This window comes from Chiroxiphia lanceolata, chromosome 10 (genome assembly GCF_009829145.1).
Source record: "Chiroxiphia lanceolata isolate bChiLan1 chromosome 10, bChiLan1.pri, whole genome shotgun sequence".
Lineage (NCBI taxonomy): Eukaryota > Metazoa > Chordata > Aves > Passeriformes > Pipridae > Chiroxiphia > Chiroxiphia lanceolata.
This window is the reverse complement of record NC_045646.1, coordinates 10,401,775-10,412,669: the sequence shown is the minus strand read 5'-3', so window position 1 is coordinate 10,412,669 and position 10,895 is coordinate 10,401,775.

The window sequence follows — 10,895 nt, the reverse complement described above, 5'->3', positions numbered from 1 at the left end:
GTCCCAGGGCACCTGTGCTAGGATGACACTGCTGCATATCCCCAAGGGCAGCCCGGAAATGGGCTGGTGGTGCCATGGAGGGTCCAGGACGTGTCCTTCTGTCCCCTCAGCAGTGGTGGCGGAGTGGGAGGTGATGCCGCAGGGCGGTGGGAAGCTCGCCAGCTCCTGTGCGGCTCTGCGGGCCCTGTGAGGAGTTTGTGGTGGCTCAGCTCCAGCAGCCCCGGGGCTGAGCCCTGCAGGGAGCAGCTCCCACGGCACCAGGGGGCAGGGCTGGCCCAGTGCTCAGCCCCGGCTCAGCACCCCAGCCTCTGGGGACAACAGCAGAGCCTCGGCCTGAGGAGGGGGAACAGCGGGCTAGAGGTGGCACATTGAGTAGGGAGCTGAGGTGTTAGGAGCAGTGTATCCTTATCTTAGAGATTCTCAGCATCCTCATGGGTCCCAGGGGTTCCCACGGCTCCAGGTGTCCTCCCAGCACCCCAAGGAAAATGAGTACTGGTCTGTACTGGGTCCCTTTGGAGCCCTCCACCCTTTGCCTCTCTGGCAGTGGGCTCCTGCTGAAGCCAGAGTGGCACCAGGACCCCAGATGGGTGCCCTGCATCTTGCTGTGGGAGTAGGATGCTGCCATTTTCATAGGAATGGGGTGGTGAGGTGGGGTGATGCCTCAGTTGCTATGGGAAGGGGATGGGGAGAGGAGAGTGTTGCTGTGGGGGCTCTGCATGTTAGAGGTGCTGCACACACCTGGCCCTCCCCTCCCCTCAGCCCCATTAACCAAGCCCCATATCCCTGTCCCTACACACTGTACATGCTCCCTATCCTGCCCCATATGCTGTACCCCCATACTAACCTGGAACACTGCATGCTGCACAGCCAGCCCTGTGCACTCACACACACACACACACACACACACACTCTTACCTGACTTTGCACAAGCAAACCCCCCACAGGGGGTGACCACAGCCCTGGGTGCTCCTGAACCCCACGTGGTGCAGGGGCCCTATGGGGGCCCCATGGGGGGCCCCCCACCCAACACCCCTGTGCCACACCAGTATCACCAGCATTGCCTACATCTGAAGAAACAAGTCAACTCCTGTGATGTCTGTTGTGCCATCCTCTGGCGGTCACTGCTATGTCATGGCAGGCCTGCTCTCCTGCCTCATCTACCTGGTGCTCATTCCCCTGCAGTCCATAACCACAGGCATGATCTGCACGTATCCATGGCCCCAGGGAAGCAGAGCCCTGTCCCAGCACGCATGCACATGTGCTGCACAGTGTACTGTGCACACAGGCTGTGCAGGAGCCTGTTCCCCTGCCTGCACGCAGCCCTGGGGCCATCAACACCCATGGGTGCCCACTGCAGGGGGGCACACAGTGGTCCCCTTGTCCAGCACACCTGGGTCTGTCTGTCCCTGACTCTGCTCTAGCACCATCATGACCCTCCTTGTCACTGAGGTAGCACCAAAGCATGACTGAGCCCTGGGTCCCCTGTGTTCCCCAAGCACAGCATACCCCGAGGTGCCAGGTATGGCTGTGGGGCATGGATCATCCTGCCAGCCTGAGATGGGGATGCAGGACATGACTGGACCCCAAGCTCAGAGCAGGGGGGCAGCCCCACATATTGATGCTCCGCATGAGCTGGTCCCCCCACGCATGCACACACATGCAAGGAGGTTTCCATCGTTGCACATGCTCCCCTCTCCATCCTGTCTTGGTGCTGGATGCACCGGTGACACCAGCAGCACTGACCCACATCCACCAAGCCCCCAGCCCCATCACCCTGCCCAAGACCACCCCATCCCACCCTGCATGGGGCCAGGACACATCCACACACCATCACACCATCCTGCTGTGGACACCACCCCAGAGCTGTGCCCTGGGGACATGGAGGGCTCTCACCTCTGCAATTCATGGCACTGAGCCCTCCCTGCCCCAGCAGGACAGGACGTGCCTCCAACTTGCCTGCTTCGACCTGTCCCGGGAGCTGGTGGAGATAGGTGGGGAGAGGGGAGACGCAGCGGGATCGGGGAGACCAGGATCCCCCAACTTCTTATTTACTGCAGCCCCTGTCTATGCTTGGTGGAGGGCACTGTCCGTGGAGGAGCTTCCAACACCACCCCCTCCCCACCCATCCGCTCCTGGAAACGGTGAGAGGGTCCTTGTGCTGCCCGCGGGAAGGTTCCCAGACCGTCTCTGCCACCGTGGTCGGGTGAGTCCTGGAACTCGGCACCGCGCTCTCGGCTGACCCTCTGCCTCCCGAAACGTGCCGCGTCCCCTGCCGTCTGTGGTTGTAACTGCACAAAGGGGAAGCAGTACTCAGCTGGTTGAAAGCTTCTGTTGTGGTGGTGGTGTTCGTTCTGCTTTGTTCTATACATATTTTTAGTAAAGAACTGTAATTCTTTGTTCTACATTTTTGCCTGAGAGCCTCTTAGTTTCGAAGGATAATAATTTGGAGGGAGAGGTCTTCTTTCCATTCCAGTCAGGTTACTGCCTTCCTTGGCAGACATTTGTCTTTTTAAACCAAGACAACCAGTCACCCTTCTCCACACAGGCTGCTACCATGGCCAAAAGGTGGCAGGATGGGCAGGAGCCAACAGCAGGTGAGCATCCTCTGGCATGGGCAAAACTGGGGGGCAACAGATAGGTCAGGCTCCCACCAGCTCGACCTCAGCCCCAGACTCCCAGGATGCCCCTGGGCAGAGCAGCCCCAGGTATAGGGAGCCCTTTTCCTGTCAAAAATCCCTTCAGCAGAGAGGGAAAAAGGAGCACTGAGATGGGAGCCATACACCTACCAGCCCAGGGCAGGAATGGTTTGAAGGCTCATGGCTCCCTCAGAATCGGGGTGGCCGTTTTGCCCTGAGGAGCTGCCAGAGAAGCCAGCAGCAGTGGTGGAAAATCTCCCCATTTGCTTGATTAGCTTTTTTTATTCTAAACAAAACTCTTTGACCACTGAAATTCTGCCCCCAAAAAATAGTCAAGTAGACCCTCTTGGCATGCCAGCATCGCCCACGCTGCTGCTGTGTCAGCGTTCCCCAATACTTGGAAAATCCCTTGAAATGCAAATATTTGCATGGGGGTTTATACAGTTTTCCACCCGTTTCTATTCCCTGTGGTTATGGCCAGAGGAGCTGACCTTGGTGGGCATAGCAGGCTCCAAGCCAACCATCTCCAGCTTCCCCATGGCCAGGACGTGTCAGGGGGTGCAGATCCTGCTGCAGTCATAAGGCTGCTGCCACCATCTGTCTTCAATACCCCACCACAATCCACAGCCTTCCCAGTGTGATGGCCTTGGCTGGACCCCTGCAAATCCATCAGCATCACAGCATAGGACTGGAGAGGGGTCCCAGACCTTCAACCATCCCCCTGCAATGGTCAGCGTGGGGAAGTGACAATGTCTCCAGCCCCAGCACAGCAGGAATGGGGCCAGCTCCCCTCAGCCCCGGGTCTGGAGCCGCCCATTGATAGGGATGGCAGGGAGCCCTGCCCACAGATGGCCCCCAGATAAGGCCCATGTGCTCCCCACCGATTGCCCCAGGAGGCGGCTGGTGGGGTGGGAGCTGCTGTCCCTGGGAGATATGGTGAGGAGGGAGCAGTGAGGAAGGAGAGCAGGGGAGCTACTACAGGGGTATGACACACCAGGCCCCTGTGGGTCCCCTTCTCTGGGGACAAAGGCACCCTGAGTGCCCTGACAGCACAGCTGGGGTGGGACAACATGTAGAGCCCCTGGCAGAGCAATAGCTCCCATCAAATCCTCCCCTTCCCAGTGGCAACCAGCCTCTCTGACACTGGAAAACACCTCCCAGTGCCCTGCAAACCCACAGCACTGCATCACGGCTCACTGCAAGGCAGGGTCAAGGACCCCACCATGCCTCAGCTTCCCCATGTCTAAAATGGGGCATGAGGGCATAGAGGGCTCGGTTTCTCGGTGCTCTGATGCCTGGGGAGAGAACCATGCCAGGTGTTATTTATAGACTGAGCTGGCATTTCAGATGGGGAGACAGGCCCTGAGAGCCAGCCAGCTGCCTCCAGTCTCTGCCTCAAGGTCACCAGGAGAAATGCTGGCCTTGGAGGGGCTTGGGGTAGGAGTCCTGCTGGCCTCAGCCTTCCCCTTCTGTGAAGGGAAAATCCCCTTCTGCCAGCATGAGGCAGTAAGGATCATTCCCACTGAAGACACCAGCTCCTGAGCCTCCTGCCTGGCCATGGATGATGGGACATGCCAGTGAGGTGGCTGTGATGGGGGAATGAGACTGGAGGTGTGCAGGAGGAGTGCAAGGGAGAGCTGGGGATTTTTGCTAACCAGAAGAGCACACTGTTTCACAGAAAAGCCAGCCTCCGGATGTCTCAGCTTCTTGAGAGGCAGAAGTGATACAGAGGGTGTGTGATCAAGATCCTCCCACACCCTGCTCCCCGCCAGCTCTGACTCTCAGAAATACTGCCCAGCCATGGCCATGGGACCAGCTCCTGTGCACAGCCCTGATGACACTGCCAGGAACCCTCCTGTTCCTTCCCCAGACAGAGCTGGATGCCACCATGGATGCTCCCACCCTGACCAGGCTCCTGTGCTGCCAGGTTGGAAAAACCAGGGCATCACTGTGTCTGTCCCAGAGCACTTAGAGGGGTGACCCCCAGAGAGCTGGCTTGCAGATCCTCAGCAGCCAAACTCTGCAGTTTAGGTCAGCAAGATGCCTCTTCCCAAAACTGCTGAGACTGTTTGACCACGTACATACATTCACGGAAAACCCATACATAATGTATACACACGCATCTATAAATATGTATGTGACTCTCTATACTGTCTAAGATCTTGTATAGTGGATATAAACTGTGATGAGCTGGGATGGGTGTGCCCCCAGGAGTGGAACATCTTGTCCTCACAGGCTTGCTTATTGCCCAAGCTGTAGCCTCAATCACGCTTCCAAACCACTGCTCCCAGGGCACTGGTCCTGCTGCTCCCACCCAAGGGTCCCCACCAGGGACCGAAGGGGCTGCCCAGGGCAGGGGGCTGTCCTTCACACTGCCCAGCACTCTGAAGGTCATCTCCCACACAGAAGAGGAAGAGGATGTTGGGGCTTGTCCCTGGCTTGGGAGGAAGTGGAGTACACCATGAGAAGGAAGAAGCCCAGCAGAAGCTGGAGGAAACCCTTCTCCCATCTGGATCAAGGCCATCAGAGCAGCTTTGATGGTTCCAGCCTTCTCCTCTGTTTTGAACAGAGCCTTACAGATTGGGTACCTGATAACACCCCCATCTTCTTCCCAGCCCTTCTGGCCCCCTTTCTGTTTACTTTTCCTCCCAGCAGCCCCACATCCGACGGTGCCGCGCTTGGCCAGAGCGGAAGTGACCCAGCTGTGGGGCTCAGCGTGGTGAGGCCTTTGTGTCCTTCAAAGGGGACGAACAAACGGCTGGCGGTCCCCAACCCGGCTGGGGAGATCCTGTGGAAATACCACGGTCAACACCCTCAGAAGCCGCTTCCGCCCTGCTCCAACCCTTCAGACGCAAAGAAGTGTTTTGCTGCCGTAAGGTAACGTCTGCGTTTCCAGTGGGTTATCCCAGTGACATGCCACTGGTTTCTCAGAGCCGTTTCCAACCTCTGAATGAAAGGGCACCTTGTTTGAATAACAGAGGGGCTTTCTTGTGCCACAGCTACCTAAAATATTGCACGTCACTGCCGATGTTTGCTTTTGGAGAATGACTAGGTTAACACGCCCTCTGAGCGGGTTGTGAGCGTTTGCTTTGGTCAGGAGCTTTATTTTTACACCCGTCTGTCTCCTGCAAGAAGCTTGCAGGTGAAAATGCTGAGACTTTAAAAAGTCCTGCCTCAGACAGACAAATATTTTTGCAGAGAGCCAGCAGAGACACAGCATGTTTGTGGAAGGCGGGTGGTGCTTCCCTGATGGCCCTGTGCCCTCCCGGCTCCATAACACCAACCCACCAGCCTCAGCCACCCCACGGTGACCACCACAATGGCCTGGGTCAGGCACGGGGAGCAGTCCCACTCGCTGGGGAAAGCCTTCAGCCCTTTGTGAGACTTCTTCAGCTGTCCCCAAGTGATGCTGCCTCCCACTGCAGATGGGAAAGCATCTGGAGTGCAGCTCAAAAGGAACCAAGAAAAACACCTCCCTTCCCTTCCTGTCGCCTCCACCGGTGCCAGGTCCACACCAGGGTGCCATGCAAGCACTTCCACCCACTGCCTGCTCACTCTTGCTTTGTCAGAGGAGGAGGCAGAGAGGTGGGAGGGGATGGACATGCCCAGAGAGGTGTGGGTACACATGGGTGCTCACGTACATGTGGATAGGGGTGTACATGTGGACATACATGTGTGTGTGCCCAAACTTGACATGTAGATGTGTGCGTACATGTGGTTTGGTCCATCCTGGCTGCGAGCACAGCACCCTATGGCACCCTACAAGGTGCATGGAGCTGAGGTAGAGGGTGGCAGAGGCCTAGAATCACCAGCTCTTGCTGACAGCAAAGCAATACTCAGCCCTGACCAAGCCTCTCTTCTGGGTATCAGTTCTTCCCCCAAGTCCCTTCTGAGGGATAAAACAAAGGGACAAGGCGTTTCACCCCCACTCTCCAATCACGAAGAAGAGAAAGGAGGGCTGGGGCAGCTCTAGGAGAAATGCACATTGCCCTGGGCCCCTTTACCCTTTCTGCATCATGGAGTAACAAATAAAACCTCCGAATTCACACCTGCCGTAAAAGCCACTGGGACATGCGCAGGCAAAGAAAGGTGCTTTCTCCAGAAAGGGGTAATCATACCCAACAAACCCCACAAAGGCATGCGGCTGAGGAGGGAGCTGGGACGGGTGCCTGCACCAGCACAGCGGGCTCAGCAGCCCCCGGGGCAGTTCTCGTGGACGTACTGAGCCAAGCAGAGCTAAAGGACAGGTTGGCGCTGAAAACAGTCCCTGTTGACCGTTCCTTTACAACCAGAGATGACTAACAGTCAGGAGGTAAAAACAAATACCAGACTGCTCTTCACTGGGGAAGCAGAGAAGAGAGCAGGGGAAGTTGTTTTAATTGGTTTGACCGGGGAGTTTTTTTAGCTGCAGCAAAGACTTTGACTTTCAGGTCACATTGAGACAAAAATACAATCTGACATATTTTTTTTCCCCTAGGGTAAAGTTAGCTTTTCCCACCAAGCAGGGGCCTGCCTGCTGTGTGTGCATCCAAAAGGATGCCTGCTGAAAAAGGGGGTGATGAGCAAGGTTGTGCCTCCGCATAGCCCATCATGGACCTTTGCCTTTGACACCCCATCCCTTGGAAGGGCACGTGGGGGGATGGTGCCTGCCTGGGACAGGAGGCAGTTGCAGGGCAGACCAGTGGTGATGGGAAGGCCAGCAATTTGGCTGAGGCACAGGGCTGGTTATCTCTTGTTTCCAAGAGCTGGAGAGTCATAGCCCTTCTCCACACATCCTGGGAGATTTGCCCTTGCAGGACTGGCCTGCTTCACATGTCCCAGGAAAAACTATACCAGACTCATGTTTATATCAGCCTGCTGCCTCCCTGTGCCCAGCAGCAGGGGCTGGCTGCAAACTGCAGCCCACAGGTTTCAGCTCAACCCCCGGGACCCCACAACAGCCAAAGGGAAAGGCATGAGCCCCTCAGAGCCATGTCAGGCACCCGAGTGCAAAAAGCATCCCAAGCCCCCTGGCTGCCATAGCCAGATTGAGCTCCCCTGATTTGAGCATCACATCTCACCCTCTGCTCCATAAATAAACCTACAAGGACCGCGGCACCACCTTTGTCCCCATGGCACAAAGCTGGCACACAGGCAGCCGGGGGCAGGTGTTGCAGAGTGCAGAGAAGGGGCAATTAGCAGGTAGGGAGAGAGCTCCCACTCTCTCAACCCTGCTGCGCTAATCCCACCCCAATTAAAGCCCTCCCTTTGCTTTCAGATATTGCTGTGAGACATTAATCCACCCAAAAAAAGGCATTTCCAGCAGGCCAACAAGACAAAGCCAAATCTCAGTTTGCAAAGGCTTCAGCACCTGCCTGGGAGTGTTTAATTACCCTGACAATGGCATCAAGAGCAGAAGGGCCATGAGAGCCCTGCAATCACAAATCCACAAAGGAGACACCGGCTTTGCCTGCTGCTCCACCCGCCTGGGGCCAGTGCCTCCAGGCTGCAGCTACTTCCCAAAGAGCAGAACCATCATCCAGCCCTCCTAGGGACACGTTTTTTCCCCACAGAGTCTGCAATGCTGCACAGGGTACTGGCTTCTTTATGTTGTGATTTTCCTTTGTCCTCTGGGCTGTTCTTTTGCCAATAAATGCACTTTATAAAAACACGAAGCAGTGGACAGTTCTAATCTCCTGAGTCAACATGTACCCTTATCGCAGAGGGTGGTTCCCACTGAGCAGGCTCAGGCTGTCCTTTATCCAAAAGCAGCAGTGTGTGTACACACTGCAGAGCAAATCAGAGGCAAAACTTTCCCGGGCTTTCCAGGCTCTTCTGGGAGCCCAGGAGGGAGCAGACAGGGACTCTTGCAGGACTGGATCCTGCTAGAGACATACAGCAGGTCCTGCAGGACCCTGTCAGGCAGGCACACATCCAGCATACCAAGCAGATCCCTCCCACCCTATCCTTATGTCTTTTCCTGGCTCTGTCCAGGCATTGTGCAGAGCTGTTTCTGAGGCTGTTAGGGAAAAGTCACTTTCCTTCTGGCCACATGTGCTTCTTGACTGAAACACCACAAATTTTAGATGGTATGTCTGGCTTTCTAGGATTCAAACCACCTGGAAGGGAAAAATCCCAACAGCCCCCAGCTGTGGCAACTGCTGATTCAAGGAAAGTCTGTGTAAAGTTGCACACAAAGCACTTTGCAAATGGAATGTGCATCTGGAGGTGCACTGAAGGAGGAGAGAGGGGGAGTGTGCTGCACTCCAGATACAGATCAGCAAGAGCCAGAACAAAGCAGGACCAAGGGAATTCATCAGAAACCCATGATCTGGAGGCAGAGACTCTCAGGACCGCGTCCCAGCTCTTGTGTTGGTGCTCTCCCTGCTGCTTTTTTTTCCCTTTCCGCTTCCCACCACTCAAACCCTCTTCCCCTTGTGCCGACACAATGCCGGGGCCAGGTCCATGGGTAGCCATCAAACACACGGGCTTTTTCTACAGCGCAGAGAGAAACAGACCTTTGATGTGCCCCAGGGCGGCCACACTGTGTCCCCTTGCTTTACAAAGGCCAATCCTTAGCTATTGTACTCACGTCCTGAGCTTATTTGTACACTTGTCGGAGGCCCCCAGCCCTGCAGCCCCCCTGCCGCAGCCACAGCCGCCCTGACCACCAGATAAAAGCAGCCAGGCTCACCGGGCAGAGTTTGCTATCGGAGCAGGGACAAACGGCACAGTCCCGTGGTGCAGCCAAGATAGCGGGAGCTTTGCCGGGCTGACCCCGCGCTGTTAAAGGCTCCAGGTCAACAACAGCCCCTGCTAGATCTCCACTGGACACAGCTGCCCACCACAGGGCTGCTGGGTCACTTTGTCTGTTGGCAGGACTGGTATCAACCCCATGCATGCCAAGGAATGTCCTCGTGATCCTGCTCTCCCCCTTGGCTGCACCTGGGGAGGGTCAGCGTCTTGCCAAAAGATGTAACTGCCAGGTGGGAAGCAATGCTAAAACCTTGCTCTTTGCTCATTGCCTCATCTCCCTGTGTCCTCTGGGCAGGTCTAAAGCCAGGTAACAGTCCACCCTCCTCCCTGTAAGCAGGGTAGGGTCATGCAAGGAGCACAGAGGTGTCCCCAGGACTTTGGGGGTTAAAATCCCAGTGAAAATCAGTCTTTGCAAGCAAGGAAGCCCTGTTAAAAGAGCCAAATTGTTTTAGTCCCACTGGGGCAGTGTCCAAGCATGAGCCTCTCTGCTGGGCTTGCATGCCAGCCCCAGGCAAGCAAAGCAGCAGTAATGAGCATCATCACATCCATGTCCCTTGTTGTGTGATGGGAGAGATGGGGAGATGAGCCTCCTTGCTGCAAGGAGGCAAAAAAAATCATTCTTTGGTCTTTGAAGAGGAGGTCCAGCTCTTGCTGCAGGTGCCTTCCAGGTCTGCACCTTCATAGGAACAAGAGCCTGCACTACCCTTGGCCCCACATCTCTCCTCCAGGTGCTCAGCACTTTCTGTTTCCTCTCCAGCTAACAGGAGGAAGCACCAGGCCATCTATGGACAATGAGGACAGTCAAGCCAGACCCAGATGCTTCCCCAGGAAGGATGCAAAGACAGATGTTTGAAGGGGCGATAGCACTGCCTCAGCTCTCAGCGTTACCTGCTGTGTTTCCACGCTCTCAAGTGCCTTTTTCCTTGCCTCCTCCACAGCCTCTTTGCTACAGGAGAAGAGGCAACATATCCTCTTCCACATGCCAGTGACTGCCACAACTGAGAAATGCAGCAGCAAAGGCCAAAAACACATGGTCTTCTAGAGGATGGGGATATTTATGGTGTTGTGAAATTCTTGGAGGTCAAACTGTTGGCTTGGGGAGACAGAAGCAGAGAGGGCAGGCTATCCTGGGAGCCATGCTTGCCAGCCCTAATCTGGAGGGCGAGGGGTTGCAGCATGGCTGACGCTCCAAAAACCTAGATTTCACACATCCCTTCTGGGACATATAATAGCTGATTGCACCCCAGTGCAACCCACGAGTTGAGTAGGGAGCACAGACAGTGTATCCCTCAAATCTGCTCCCCGGAAGGCTGGAGCTGGCACTTTTCAGAGTGGCTGTCGTCCAGAGGAAGCAATTGACAAGATCAAAGTCTTTCTTTTGTCCCCAGATGCCTGTTCCCTGCCTGGCCCTGAACCCTGGGGTGCCTGGAATGCCCCACAGCCCCTGTTGGGCAGAGTGCACAGCCCACAGGAGCCCTATAAATACCTCCCCCACCATGGACCACCACATCTCCCGCAACACTT